The 16,211-nt window shown below is 35.5% G+C and overlaps 1 protein-coding gene across 3 annotated transcripts in view; it reads left to right on the forward strand.

Annotated features, from left to right (window-relative positions):
* LOC125666234 (uncharacterized) overlaps positions 1-16,211 on the forward strand; it is a 249,059-nt gene that overhangs the window by 111,609 nt on the left and 121,239 nt on the right. The window lies entirely within an intron of this gene.

Genomic DNA, 16,211 nt, shown 5'->3' on the forward strand with positions numbered 1-16,211 from the left:
TTCTGATTTAAATATGTTCTATGGAGGGTTTGATTGTTTTCAACTTCTTTATCTGTATATGTCAGTAATACCATTTAAGTAATTTTTGGCGAAAAGACGGGGGGGGGGGGGGGGGGGAGGGGGGGGGGCTCTACATCCGCTGATAAGGATATGGTCTTTGTAAAAAAAAAATGGGGAGTGCAATTTATTTTTAAAATTTTTAAATTTAGGTACCTGTAAGCGTAACCGGTCTTGGGTTTAAAGATAATCCACAAGATGGTTAAGGTCGTGGATTCGTTTACTTTTGGAAAACAATGAAAACAAACCCTATAACAACAATAAAAACATATAAGGACAAATACAATACAAAGACAAAAGACACTATCGAACATATGATATATGTAACAATACAAATATATATTGGTCATCATTTTATCGTCAAGGACATAACTCTCTGAACCATCAATTATAAGTAATTGATATTACAAAAAATGAATATAATGCACTGCAGTGAATTGAATATGTACATGTACATACCAGTTTATGGAACTGGGCTACAGCTTCCGAAATCAAGGTGAAACTGCTTAAAACTCTTATGATGACCTATTGAATAATTTACTAAAATACTAAATTCTGTACACATATATCACTCTGCGCATTTAAATTACTTAAAACTCATTATTTACTTAAAGAACAGAAATTATGTTTTTCCACAATTCTACTTTCAGTAAATCTTTCACTCATGACTTGCACACAAGTTTTATGAATAAAGAAAAGTTTAATTACTTATTTAAATCCATTACTTGCTTTTAATCATATAGTAAAACTATCAGCTACTTACAGTTGTTGGTGTTAGCAAATCCTCTATAAATTAAATATATACTTTATGCTTTTTTAGAACTCAATAGTGGTAACACCCTTTGGAATCTCTTTCAAAACTAGATTTTCCTGAACTATTTCATAAAAAGAACTCAGGAATTCCCGCCAGGAATTCCTATTGGCTAGAACAAAATACTAAGACCAATCAGATGACAGAACAAGTATGACACCTAAAAGATACATGAACTAATCCGAGTTATGTTCTAACCGGACCCTTACGGATTAAACCATTATATTTAAAAGGAGTGTTTAGATTTCTTTAACACACAACACAAAGTTAGTAAGTAGCGCAGCGCAATATGTATTGAAGTGAATGAATGTGAATGGCAATATAAAAATATAAAACTAAACTAAGTAAAACTACCACATAAGTACTATATATATATTAAATATTTTCTCTTAAACCAAAAGAAAAAAAGAAAAGAAAAAAAAATCACAAAAACTGCATAATTTTGATAACGTGTTGAACAAGATACGATGTTGGTGACGTCATTTCTCTATTACGTAATACACCTCATTTGGACCCAAAGTCTCATGATGCGTCATATATATATGGTCTTTGTCAGAATAAATGGGGAGTACAACCTATCAGATCGAGGTATAAACATATTTAAATTGATTAGAAATATTGTCATTTAGTGTTTAAAATGCGAAACGAAATCGAAACGAACTCTACCGAAACTAAACGAAATCCGCTCAAACGAAATGAAATGCACCGAAACGAAAGATAACGAAACAGATTGTATAACCGAACTCGAATGATAATTCAATATAAGGTTATCAAGTACAAATGAAATTCGCTCCCCCTTTGATGTAGTATTTCGTTTTGACTACGTTGGACCCCCCCCCCCCTTTCTTTTAAGGAGGGGGTCACCGATATTGGTTCTCCCTAACAGAATTCATGTTTGAATTAAAAGGTCATCTCATTCTTAATCTAAATCAGAAAATACCAATAGTTATATAAAGAATAATCTGTTAGAAGCCAGGGACGGATCCAGGAATTGTGGTTACGGGGGGGGGGCGCCACTTTATGAGACAGGGGTGTGTGGGGCGAAGCCCTGGGGAGGGGGGGAGGGGCAGGGGGCGAAGCCCCCGGAAGCTCCTGGATTTTACAGATTTTATATGGCTTGAAATATATCTCCTATTTAGTCTTTTGTACTATTTTCTATCATTTTTTATGTGGTGACATTAATGAAATGACGCAAATTTTAAGGGTTTTTGGACAAAATTAAGTTCTCCCAATAAAGTAATTCAAGAAATCAATAGATTTTGTCATTCATTTCTCTGGGAGTGGAAGAAATTATTGCTTTTTACATTGTTTTATAATTTTTTCTAAACAAGATACCACGATTTACGTTAAGTTTGAAAATTTTAGGGGGGAAAGGGGGGGGGCGCAGGCTGCGCCCCCCTTAAATCCGCCACTGGAAGCTCGCTATGTTATTTAGTATTTTTAAAGCATAACGCCGCATTTGATTCGTGTGATGACGAATTTGGATTAGTGCTATTCTACTTTTGAGGTATTGTTACGCATTTTCAAATGGCATTATTATAGAAATATATGTAGTTAAGGGTAACATTGAAAATTTTCACCCTGAGAAAATCATTGTCAACCAATGCGTAAAAATGCCAATGTTACCCTCAACTACATGGAATATTCGGACGAACAGCATCTTCATAATGCCAAGGGTTTGTGATTATGCACCCTCCCTATTTATGTGGCGGGTACACGATCACAAAACTTTGACATTGTGAGAATGGAGGGAAAGTAAAATTGACGTGCGAGTCCTTATTAATGAAGAAACACCATCTTTTCTGTGGAAGTTGACAGTTTTATTAACTTTATCAAAATCTTGGCATAATATAGTAGTTTTACAGATTTAAAGAGTATGGTATCTTCAAGATTTTTTAATCCCCCTTTTTTCCTCTTAATTTTTGTGTATCTAATTAGACTACATCCTGAGATGCACCCAGGCGTGTAGCGATAGTAGATGAGCGGACCATACGATCTAATTTTAATTAGACTGCAAACATGTGAAGAGCACTTGGCTATGGGGTTAGTCTTGTTTGCGGGTAAAATTAAACAGAAAATATTGTGGTCGGGTTCGATGTTGGAGATGAAAATAAGCGATAAATCCTATCTGTTGAAGGAACTTTGCGCCAAATGTTGCGAACAGGAACATTACATCAAGGCCAGGCACAGCAGACGACAGGGCTGAGATTGTAGGCCTAGTTGGCTTTCACCGAATTTCTTCGTGTCTGTAATACATGGCTGCTAAACTCAACATTGCCAGCAAAGACGAGGGAACTAAGACTACGGATAAAAGTATCCAAACGTGGTAAAGTAGGAATGTTGATGATTGTCAAACGCAGGTCTCCTTTATTCAGAATTTCCTTTGATCACTCTAGGTCTGCTTCCCGAGACGACATTACACTTACCCCGGCAACGGGAACGCCTAATTATTTATATGTACATCCTTTAATAGCGACAGGAGGAGATTTTTAAAAACAATATAATTTCAACATATTTTGATCAATATTCCACTTAATTTAAATGCGCTGATTTCAAAATTAATAAGTATTTTAAAATATCCCTTTTCCCTGCATCACAATTGACAGGTAAACACGAGTACCTTCACATATTTCCATGAAGTTATTTTTCTGACTTTTGTAAATATTTGACCTCAAGTAATATTGGTGAAAATAGACCAAACAGAAATTAACCTGATGCCTATTCTACCTTTTTGGGGTGTGCAAAATGTGACTATGACGTTATTTTATTGAAAATAAGTATCGATATTGCTTCAAAACGCTAATAAACATACCTACCCTCAGTCATTTTAGCTACCGGACGAGGAAAATTATAGTATTTCTGTATGAAATTCTTCACAAATATCATTGTATCGATTACATATACACATATCTTAATTGTTGTTTATCAATATCCTTGATAGAAAAGATTATAAGATTGTACCAAAGCCACTAGTGAGAGTAAAACAAAGCAATTATGCATGCTGGAAAATAGCATGCCAGTTGGTTCTGTGCCTTGCGAAAGATCATTTTCTGCAATGAGACATCTTAAGAATTGGAACAAAGATGGGCTGGTCGGTCTTAAATTGCTGTGTTATTTATTCTTAACACAACCCCTCCACCCCCACCAGGATACCTGGATACCGCTTGTGGCTTCAGCCAAGGCGGTTCTAAAAAAAAACAACTTTTGTTTATGCCGCGAGCGCCACCTACTGACGGTACAGTATCAATTTTCAAGGTGAAGTACAACATCTAGGATAATTATGTATCTTCTAAAATAAACATGACAATTTGATAACGGGAAACTTCATTGAATCACATATGTCGGCGATTTATTGTGGACAATGAAGTACGCCTGATTTATTTTCCCTTTGTTTCCGATTACAAATATTAGAGTTATCGTTCTTGTAAATTCTACCCATCAGGTTGAAAAAATTTATTTAACCACATTCACATTATGTTCAGACATATACGCATATCTCAGTGTTGTTTAAAGAAAAAGGAAGTTCAAATTATTTAAATGTCACCGTAAAATCTGCGTATATGGCAGATTTCTGGTTTTGCAACTTATTTTCTAACTTCAAAATACCGACAAAATGTCATTTCGTACCACGTGCTTTCTATATCACCATATACGTAAAGTTTGAACTCCTTACTTTCGTTTCACGTTAATACCTTCGTATTTAAACCTCGGGCTTTATCATATTAAACGGTGAAAAATACCTAGCGCAGTGAGGTCAACTTTTTGTGATTGCGGGAAATGTTGCCGCCAGCGCCACCTACCGACGGCGCCCAATGCTACTTTGATCACTCTAGGTCTGCTTCCCGAGACGACATTACACTTACCCCGGCAAGGGGGACGCGTAATTATTTATATATATACATTGTAATAATATAATTCAGGGTTTGACATTTACTTTCTTGAGCACTAGACCAGTCGGGCAACTTCAAATGATATTTACTAGACCTGACCTTACATCCACTAGCCCTGATCAACTTTCCAGAGAAAAGAAACCCTGATGGTTTCTCCATATTGAAGTACTTAATTCAAATGACAAACGTTAAGTTTAAACTAAAACGTACTTAATTGTCTCAAAAACATCTTTAGTCTCGTCATTCAATTTGATGCTTTTATTTTCAAACTTCCCAACCTACTCCTTTTTTTTTCTTGGAACATCCTTCCTTGAGGACGAGAAGTCGAGACATTCCCGCACATGTGTCAACAACGAAAAATGGCTATTTACGATTTAATTTATTCATTTGATAGACACTTTCTTATATTCAATTAAAATAAACTGGGTTTTTTTTTTCAAATGAAAATAAATTCAGTTTATATATATTTATCCGAAATATAACTTTACACCCATTAACAAAGAGTAAATGTCGTAAACATCACTTCCGACAGCGACTATGTATTAGAACTAAAAATAGAGATTTTGTCATCACGCGGTTCAAAATTGCTCGCAAACTCTTTACAGTTATTTTTTAAAGTTAAAAATAAGATATCTTGTGGTTTAAAATAAAATTTCTTGTTTATTTTTTCAACACGACCAGTCGGACTAGTAAATCGACATTTTACCCGATCGGACCTATCATTTAGTAGACTCGGTCGGTCGGACGTGCCTTATTGTCAAACCCTGTAATTATTGCCTTTTTAGCTCACCTGAGCTGAAAGCTCAAGTGAGCTTTTCTTTCTGATCACCCGTATTCCGGCGTCCGTCTGTCCGTCCGTCTGTAAACTTTTCACATTTTCAACTTCTTCTCAACAACCACTGGGCCAATTTCAACCAAAGTTGGCACAAAACATCCTTAGGTAAAGGGAATTCTAAATTGTTAAAATAAAGGGCCAGGCCACCTTCCAAGGGGAGATAATCAAGAAAAGGTAAAAATAGGGTAGGGTCATTAAAAAATCTTCTTCTCAAGAACCACTGGGCCAGAAAAGATGAAATTTATATGAAAGTTTCCTTATATAATGCAGATTCTAAATTGTTAAAATCATGACCCCCGGGGGTCGGATGGGGCCACAATAGGGGATCAAAGTTTTACATACAAATATATAGGGAAAATCTTTAAAAATCTTCTTCTCAAGAACCACTGAGCCAGAAAAGCTGAGATTTATATGAAAGCTTCCTTATATAATGCAGAGTCTAAATTGTTAAAATCATGGCCCCCGGGGGTCGGATGGGGCCACAATACGGGGTCAAAGTTTTACATACAAATATATAGGAAAAATCTTTAAAAATCTTCTTCTCAAGAACCACTGAGCCAGAAAAGCTGAGATTTATATGAAAGCTTCCTTATAAAATGCAGATTCTAAATTGTTAAAATTATGGCCCCCGGGGGTCGGATGGGGCCACAATAGGGGATCAAAGTTTTACATACATATATATAGGGGAAATCTTAAAAACCTTCTTCTCAAGAACCACTGAGCCAGAAAAGCTGAGATTTATATGAAAGCTTCCTTATATAATGCAGATTCTAAATTGTTAAAATCATGGCCCCCGGGGGTCGGATGGGGCCACAATACGGGGTCAAAGTTTTACATACAAATATATAGGAAAAATCTTTAAAAATCTTCTTCTCAAGAACCACTGAGCCAGAAAAGCTGAGATTTATATGAAAGCTTCCTTATAAAATGCAGATTCTAAATTGTTAAAATCATGGCCCCCGGGGGTCGGATGGGGCCACAATAGGGGATCAAAGTTTTACATACAAATATATAGGGAAAATCTTTAAAAATCTTCTTCTCAAGAACCACTGAGCCAGAATAGCTGAGATTTATATGAAAGCTTCCTTATATAATGCAAATTCTAAATTGTTAAAAGCATGGCCCCCGGGGGTTGGATGGAGCCACAATAGGGGGTCAAAGTTTTTTTTTTTTTTTTTTTTCGGTTTTTTTGTTGTTGATATAGTGCAGATTCAAGTTCATTAAAATCATGGACCCCGGGGATTGAATGGGGCCTCAAGGGGGTCATCAAAGTTTTACATACAAATTTATAGGAAAAATCTTTTAAAATCTTCTCAAGAACCACTGAGCCAGAAAAGCTGAGATTTATATGAAAACTTCCTGATATAGTGCAGATTATAAATTGCTAAGATCATGCCCCCCGGGGGTCGGATGGGGCCACAATAGGGGGTCAAAGTTTTACATACAAATATATAGGAAAAATCTTTAAAAATCTTCTTCCCAGAACCACTAAGCCAGAAAAGCTGAGATTTATATGAAAGCTTTCTGATATAGTGCAGATTCAGGTTTGTTGAAATTATGCCCCCCTGGGGTAGGATGGGGCCAGAATAGGGGATCAAAGTTTTACATACAAATATATAGGGACAATCTTTAAAAGTCTTCTTCTCAAGAACCATTTGGCCAAAGAAGTTCATATTTACATGAAAGCTTTCTGACATAGTGTAGATTCAAGTTTGCAAAAAACCATGGCCTCCAGGGGTAGGTTTGGGGCCATAATAGGGACTACGGTTTTACATGCAAATGCATGTAGATATGGAAAATCTTCTGATATGGACGAAGGTGACTCAGGTGAGCGATGTGGCCCATGGGCCTCTTGTTTCTTAATGTTTGCTTGTAAGAGTTATCGCTCCTTTCGCTGAAATACATGAATACATTTACATTGGCCTGATCGGGCAAAAAAATATAGTATGTTGGTTTCCACTTTCACGGTTTTTTCACCTCAATTTTTTATAGGGACATTTTCTAGGGTAGGTAGAAAGAGTGGAAGCCAACATATATTGTTTTTGGCCTTGGATATGAATTCGCTTAGCAATACATATACAACCTAATCGGCTGTCGTCCGTCGTGCATGAACAATTGTTTATTTTTAACTTCTTCTTGAAAACTACCTGTGAAATTCTTTACGAATTTGGTATGAAGTATTATTTGGACAAGGGGGACGTAAATTGTAAATTTCAGGTCTGCAGCACCCCTGGGACCTTCAGGGCAGGGCAAAAACTGCCCAAAATTGACAACTTTTCAAAATTCTTCTTAAGAACCGACCACGTGTAAAAAAAAAAAATCATTAATGGGTGGTGAAGGAGAGCAGGAAGGGTTATACCAAAATTGTAAATTTCATGATCCCCGGGGTAGAGGCTCTGACCCCAGGGCATGGCCAAACAACTATATAGTGTTTATGTGTAAAACACTTAAATAACACTTAAATAACATCTTCTTTATTGCTGTTGATACTAAATTGAAACTAAATGGATAAAGTAGGTAGTCTTTTACCAATATTGTAAATTTGATGATCCCCAGAGTAAGGGTTCTGACCCCAGGGTGGGACCAAACTTAGTATATAGTATTCATGTGTAAGTTTGCTGATACATATGTACTGTATAAAAAAATCTAAATGCATACTTAGGAATAGCAGAAAAGGATGTACAAAAAATGGTGAATTTCAATCAAAACCCAAGGTTATGACTTAAAGACCGAGGTTTTCAACCGGTCGGTTTTCCTCAGGTAAGTTAAGTGCGGGGCGGAGCTAATTTAAGGCAGGTGTGAAGACCCGAGCTCAAGGGAACCCTGCTAGCTTGTATATACCGTCCCAAATATACAGGATGTTATCTGTGTTACCTGCATTACCTGTACGTTTTTATAAGATTGAAACATTCGTGGTAGTCATTTTCTTGTGCAGGTTATTTCATGTATTTCTGTTATCAATAAATGTTTATCAAAATACATTTGTAAATCAATTTTATTGTCTTCCCTCTTTTTATAAATGAACTGTCCATTATTTGAAGAGTTTTAAAGAGAAACTAATCTTTTGCAAATTGTTTAAGCACATCTTATTTGAATAACTACACTGTCATGAAACCATATATATGAATGCTTTGGACAGACATTCAATTAGGAAAAAAAAATCTACCGACCGACCCATGTTGAAAATGGCGGGTTGAGTGCGGGAAACGAAGATATTTTTAAGGATGACCTTACCTATGAACAAAAGGAACAAAGAAGAATTTAAATGTTGTTTCCATATGTTTAATGATTCTGCTATCTATGATCAATATATCGTTCCCGCTAGGGTCCACAAATACCTGTTAATGTCTAAAAAGCATATCAAAATATACTATGACTAACTAAGCATATCAAACTGTAATGATCTAAACAAATCAAACACTTGTCTGAATTTTATAAAAGCAGAAGATAATAAATATGAGACACTGGAGCGAATAAAAAAGTTTTATATAAATATTCATTCATTCAATAATTTAATAGTAAAATAATCATGACATGGAATTTGTTGTATTTTGTGAACCTACTGAAGATTTAAAGCTTAAAACTAAAACTTGTAAACTTATCGTTTATGATGCAATAGGTAATAATAAGTTTTGGCAATAAATCTTTGACATTTAGACATTGACAGAGGTGTCGTCGCGTATCTCAGTATTTAAAAGTTAGGATCGCAGGTTTTTCAGATGAAATGTGAATATTCAGGCCAAAAATAAAAATATGTTTGTTTCCCCTCGCCCCGACCGGGTCAAAAAAAAGGGCCCGGGTCAAAAGTTTTTTTGCCAAAAAATTGCGATGTTTTTTTTTTTATTTCCGTAAAAAAATCGTGTCCGCTCCGTGTCGGTTCTAGACGTTACTTCTGCTTTTTTCGGAAGTTACCGGGATTTATCGATACTTGAAAAAATGGGTGACAGAATAGCGTTGTCGTCTACTGTAAAGATAAAATACAAACACACATCTAAAGTTGTGCCCATAATAGTCAACAGACTCTACAGTTTCTCCAAACACTGTACATGGAATGAGGTTTTGAATGATTTGACGGCGACCATAACATAGACAAGTTGGACGAAGTAACTGTCACCGTGTCGGACAAACTTGCCAACGGTGTAACTTTTGAGCCAGATTTTGAAGAACAGATACAAGTGGTTCACAACTTTGATAAAAAATTGAAATATGTACAATTTGACGTGATAAGAGACTTAGAACCAAATAACAATGTACCAAAAGGTCAAAATCCTCCTACATGTCCTACAGCTTTCGATGTTTTGATGAGAAAGTCCAGCACACTGACAAAGCTCCCTCAAAAGATTGATGAAGCCTCTCCCAGATTTACAGGTAATTTATATGCATTATTATATTTCTATCAAGTAGGTTTGAGATGGTGTATGGCTCATGTCTTAAAGTTATAAATGAGTCTGTCCCACACCATTTCATTTCTTTCTTCAATGTTCCCAAACTTTTGGTCTGGGGAAATTTATGGTAGGGGGTGTAAAAACGGTAAATTCCTAGGGGAAGTGCTGCCCAAATTTTTTTCAACATTGGACTTTGTCATTTTTTCACATTTTAAAGGGTCGCAGCTATACATTTGTGAGGGGGTGGACAGGGGTGTCTCCAATTCCCTCGAGATTTAAGAGCCTTGAAGCACACAACAGATAAATATGACTACACTTGCGGGGCAATTTTAGCACCAGAAGGTTTGTATATTTATTGACAATATTGTGATTAAATGACACTAAATAAGACTGGCATTTCTGACAGAACCAAAGCACAAGTATGTTCATTTGTTTATCATCATGATGATCAATATCATAAACAATGGATACATGAACTAAGATGAATATTCACTGTTCAAATCTTTTTAATCAAATGACAAAATGTCAGAAGAACAGAAATTGGATTTGTGTGTTTGTCCACATTCAATCTGTATCCTTGCATTGTTCAAAAAGTTAAATGCTTTTTGTAGGCCTTATATACATGTGCAGGATAAAACATGTTTGCATCTACCATGCATATTCCCCTTTTTCACTCTCCAAAAGGACATTCAGTATTAAATGCACAATCTGTGGAAATTATGTTTTTGGCAGCCTTTATATTTACAGTCATTGAATGATAACATCTTTATAATATTTGTATCATTGAAGTAATGGAAGTAGGGATGAATCTTTGAATTTAACCTTGGGTAATCTGAAAAAGAAAATAAAGAGCACAAAAACATTAAAATCAATTTTTTTCTCTGACAAGTGTTTTTTTTTTTGTCACTTTCAGGGGATGTTCTACATGGAAAAGTTTTCACAAGACTCCAGCTTGCATGTACCAGTCACATTGAATTTGCATACTACAGCTCGGATGTTGGCCGCAAAGACATATGTGCATATTGTGTTGCAACAGAGATCCAAAAGGACAAGGACTTGTGCAAAAACTTTAAAGTTGTGCTGCCAGTTTGTGACTTGTGTCGTTCAAAAAAATTGGAAGTCCCAAAGAGAAATCCAATTAAGAAATAGTTAATTCTAGTCTGACAATCAGTTAATTCTAGTCTGATATTCATCCTCTCTAAGTCATTCTTTTTAACATGTTGTTTATGATTTTTGTTTCTACTTGTTTCTAGTCAAGAATAAATGTTTTTTGTTTATTTTCATTTATTTCTTTAAATAATGTTTTTTAAAGAAATGTCGGAGTAAAGAAAACAGAAATTACACATCCAGAGCATTCATATTAGCATACAGATTCAACGCCAGCAAGCCATTCCAGGATTTTAATACATAAAACATTGAAGCTCAACCAATCCTCAACATAGTAGTATAAATGTTCTCTTCTCCAGATGTTAAGCATTGAAGACAATCAGTGCCCTGTTTGACAGATCTGCTTTTTTTCCGACAATACATATAAAATTATATGAATTTAAAAAAAAAAAAAATATCACCTGCCTGCCTGGTCAGTTTCAAAAACTAGACCCGGGGGAGGGGAAACAAACATTCTTTTAATTGTGGCCTCATGTAAGAATGGACTTTAAAATCAGAGGTCCCGTGTCATGATAAAAGCTTCTTCACTACTACTGCCCTGAGTCTAAATTTGTGGGACTTCTGCCACTGGTGAAGTCTCAATATGAGTGTAAAGTTATTAAGGGGACGTAAAACGTAAAATGCTTATTATTCTCATGTAAAATGGTAAAAATAACGAAGAGTGGTCATAATTATCTATATTATCTCACACAAAATGTATCAGTAGAATTCTCTATATTATCTCTACACAAAATATATCAGTAGAATTCTCTATCATCTCTACACAAAATGTATCAGAATAATTCTCTATATTATCTCTATACAAAATGTATCAGAATAATTTTCTATATTATCACTACATAAACTGTATCGAAAGAATTCTTTATTTTATCTCTACACAAAATGTATCAGAAGAATTCTCTATATTATCTCTACACAAAATGTATCAGAATAATTATACCCCCCGCAACAAGTTGTGGGGGGGGGGGTATACTGGAATCGGGTTGTCCGTCTGTCTGTCCGTCCGTCCGTCTGTAGATGCAATGGTTTCCGGGCTCTAAAGCATTATCCTTTCCACCTACCGTCACCATATCATATATATGGACTACCCATGGGATGAAGATGTTCCCTATCGATTTTGGGGTCAAAAGGTCAAAGGTCACCGCACTGGACATCGAAGTAGCAATATGGTTTCCGGGCTCTAAAGCATTATCCTTTCCACCTACAGTCACCATATCATATATATGGACTACCCATGGGATGAAGATGTTCCCTATTGATTTTGGGGTCAAAAGGTCAAAGGTCACCGCACTGTACATCGAAGTAGCAATATGGTTTCCGGGCTCTAAAGCGTTATCCTTTCCATCTACAGTCACCATATCATACATATGGACTACCCATGGGATGAAGATGTTCCCTATCGATTTTGGGGTCAAAAGGTCAAAGGTTACGTGCACTGGACATCGAAGTAGCAATATGGTTCGGTTTGTCATTCCATTTGTTTTTTACACTCAGAAAAGGGGTACTTTATACCTATTACCAACACCCTTTGGGAGATTGGGATAAGCGGGGGGTATTCTTAGTGAGCATTGCTCACAGTACCTCTTGTTTTCTATATTATCACTACACAAAACGTATCGGAAGAATTCTCTATATGATCTCTACACAAACTATCGAAAGAATTCTCTATATTATCTCTCTACAAAATGTATCAGAATAATTCTCTATATTATCTCTACACAAAACGTACCAGAAGAATTTTCTATATTATCTCTACACAAACTGTATCGAAAGAATTCTCTATATTATCTCTCTACAAAATGTATCAAAATAATTCTCTATATTATCTCTACACAAAATGTATTAGTAGAATTCTCTATATTATCTCTACACAAACTGTATCAGAAGAACTCTCTATAGCATATCTTGCTTTCCTACAGGTGAGAAGACTTGGATGAATTAACATAACAGAAGGAAGACCGGAAGCCATTGTTATATGGTGGTATAATGTATCAGCTGTTCTATCACTCCATACATATCGAGATTGCAGATAAGATATTACCTCATCAGAATTCATAACTTGAGCAATATGTTCCCTTTGACATTCAATTTTATTACTGATAACCCTATGTTACTGTAAATTCATTCATCTTCCTCCAAAGATGTACATATGTTAAATTCTTCATTGCTATTTTAGCTCACCTGAGTCAATGACAAGTTTTTCTGATCAAAATGTGTCCATTGTACATCGTCGTTGTTTGCATTCTCCTCATCATAAACTTTCCTCATTTTCATATTCTTTTCCAGAACCACTGGGCAAATTTCAACCAAACTTGGCACAGAGCACCTTTGGGTGAAGGGGATTTAAATTTTTAAAATGAAGGGCCGTGCCCGTTCAAAAATGCAAAAATATGATGGGTAATTTTAAAATCTTCTCAAGAACCACTGGGCCTGAAGAAATAAAATTCATATGAAAGCTTATTGACATATTAAAATTTGTTAAATGTGTGCCTCCCCCCACCCTCCCCAGAGATAGCATGGTGCACAAAACGGGATGAAAAAAAATACATGCAAATATATAGGGAAATTTTTTAATGTCTTCTGAAGAGGCACTGGCCAGAAAAGTACAGATTTACATCAAAGGTTTCTGATATAGTGCAGATTAAAATTTGTTAAAATCATAGCTCCAAGGGGTTGGATGGGTCCACAATAGGGGGTAAAAGTTTCACATACAAATATAATTCGGATATTTTTGAAGATCTTCTGAAGAACCACCGTACCAGATATGTTTATGTTTACATGAAAGTTTCCTGACATAGTGCAGATCGAAGTTTGTAAAAATCATGGCCCCGGGGTGTAGGGTGGGGCCACAATATGGGAACAACGATTTACATGGGGAAAAAATGGGCAAATCTTCTAAAGAACCACTGAGCAAAAAAAGTTTCCAAAACATTTCTTTTAGTGATGTAACCAGTGAAAATAGACTTTTCTTCTATTCTTCTGTAACCAGTGAAAATAGACTTTTCTTCTATTCTTCTAGCTGCCCAAAGTTTTGCATACAAATATACACTGGACCAGAAAAGTTTACATTTACATGTAAGCTTTCTGACATAGCACTGATTCAAAATCTCCCAGGGGCTGGGGTGGGTTAAGGTAGGAGCCACAATAGGGATTAAAGTTTTACATTCGAATATGTAGGGGAAATCATTCTGAGAATTTCACTTTTTAAATGGCATAAATAGTAGGTTTATCTCTTTTTGATGCGGCATAAACCTATAGCATTTGGCATACACCTGACCAAAGCTCCTTGCAGGGAATGCACCACATTTCTCTCCCCTCAAAATTCAACCATACTTTTCTGTTCAGCCACTGTGGTTTGAATTCACGTTTTCTTTTTTTTCTTTTTTTTCATATAGCTTGCGTTTTTCTTGTTCTGATTTTTTTGTTTGTTTGACACCATTTGGTTTAATAACGGGCTTTGTGCCATCAAAATATTTTAACTGTAGAACCATTTACACGTCATTTGTTGACCTTCACCTCAAATTATATTTGCTAAGTCAGATGTATATTATTTTCTTTTAACATTCTTGCAATATTTGAATATTTGCGAAATAAAGAAAAAAGGACAACTCTTGTCATATTGTTAGGAAAAATTTTAATTTAAAAATCGATCCCAATAAAATTCATCAATGCAGATAAAAAAAAAAAAACATCGACATTTAAAGACATTCGAATCATACGCTGAACAATTTGTCTAGAACACGTCATAATCTTCAAACCACTTACACACTTATGTCGTATATTTTAAAATCAATGGGAGCACAGCGATTTTTTTCTACCCACTGGTACTGGTACCGGTACCCATTCAGTTGGGAAAAATAGCGTCAAAATTGAACAAATTGGGAATTTTCTAACAATGTATCGGCAAATGATTTCAACTAAAAGAAAAGAAAAAAGAGAACAAAACAAGAAGTAGTCATGTCTTTACAAACTTTTTTACGCTAATATTTGCTGTTGTGAGATATAAGGAATCGTCATAGGCTCGTTTTAGAATTGTTGTAGTTCTACAAAACACGCGCACTGCCATGATCTGTACTTTCGATTTAATACCAGAAGTGGACATTTTAGTTAACTTCTACAACGTTTCAGACTAAGTAAATTACGATTTTTCGGCAAGTGAATTGGGAAATTTTAGTCTCAAAATTGGGAAAAAGCAATGGTTTTTGGCATTGGGAATGGTACCGTTTATCGGTACCAGTTATATAAGGAAAAAAATCGCTGGAGCACAATCCAGGTCCCAAAATAGATTTTGACGATTGTAAGGGAAAATATTTATTTTAAGTGCATTATCACACACGTACCATAATCATTTCTTTGTTTCTTGGAATTTGGCATAGACAATTCGGGATATCTTATTTGCACATGACATGGTACAACCTCATTTGGAATAGCCGCGGTGTATCGGTTAAATTCTGAGACTGGAAAATCTTTAAATATGGGTTAAGGTGACTCAGGTGAGCAATGTGGCTCATGGACCTCTTGTTTTAAATATCCTACAGTTGCCATATCACTGCATAGATGAATTCTACTTTAGTTTTTCCACAGGTGATAGCAATTAGATTTATCAACACCACAAGATAACAGCTAGATATACCAACATCACAAGGAGAGAAGAATGGAAAACATGTGGTGGTAACAATAGTAACATTGATAGATAGGAACTGATATTGTTTAGGATAGGTTTATCCTCAAATCAAACTAAAAGCCCAGCTGAAGTTTGTTTTTTTTAATCAAGAGTTTTAGGTCATCTGAGTCTTTCAGGTGACCTAATACCATTGGTCATCGTCCGTCGTCGTGTGTCATCCGTTACCAAATTTACATTTTAACTTCTTGAAAACTACGCTGCTAAATGTTACCATTTTTGGTGTGGAACATCTTTAGGATCAAAGGAAAATAAATAATTGACTGTAAAATCTATGACCTTGCCTCATGGGGCCTCATGGATGCATGGGGCCAAATATTCTTTATGAGACTATATATTAAAAATCATCTCCTCTACTCCCACAGATGTGAGATAAAAACTAAAT

The sequence above is a fragment of the Ostrea edulis genome, chromosome 10, assembly GCF_947568905.1.
Source record: "Ostrea edulis chromosome 10, xbOstEdul1.1, whole genome shotgun sequence".
Lineage (NCBI taxonomy): Eukaryota > Metazoa > Mollusca > Bivalvia > Ostreida > Ostreidae > Ostrea > Ostrea edulis.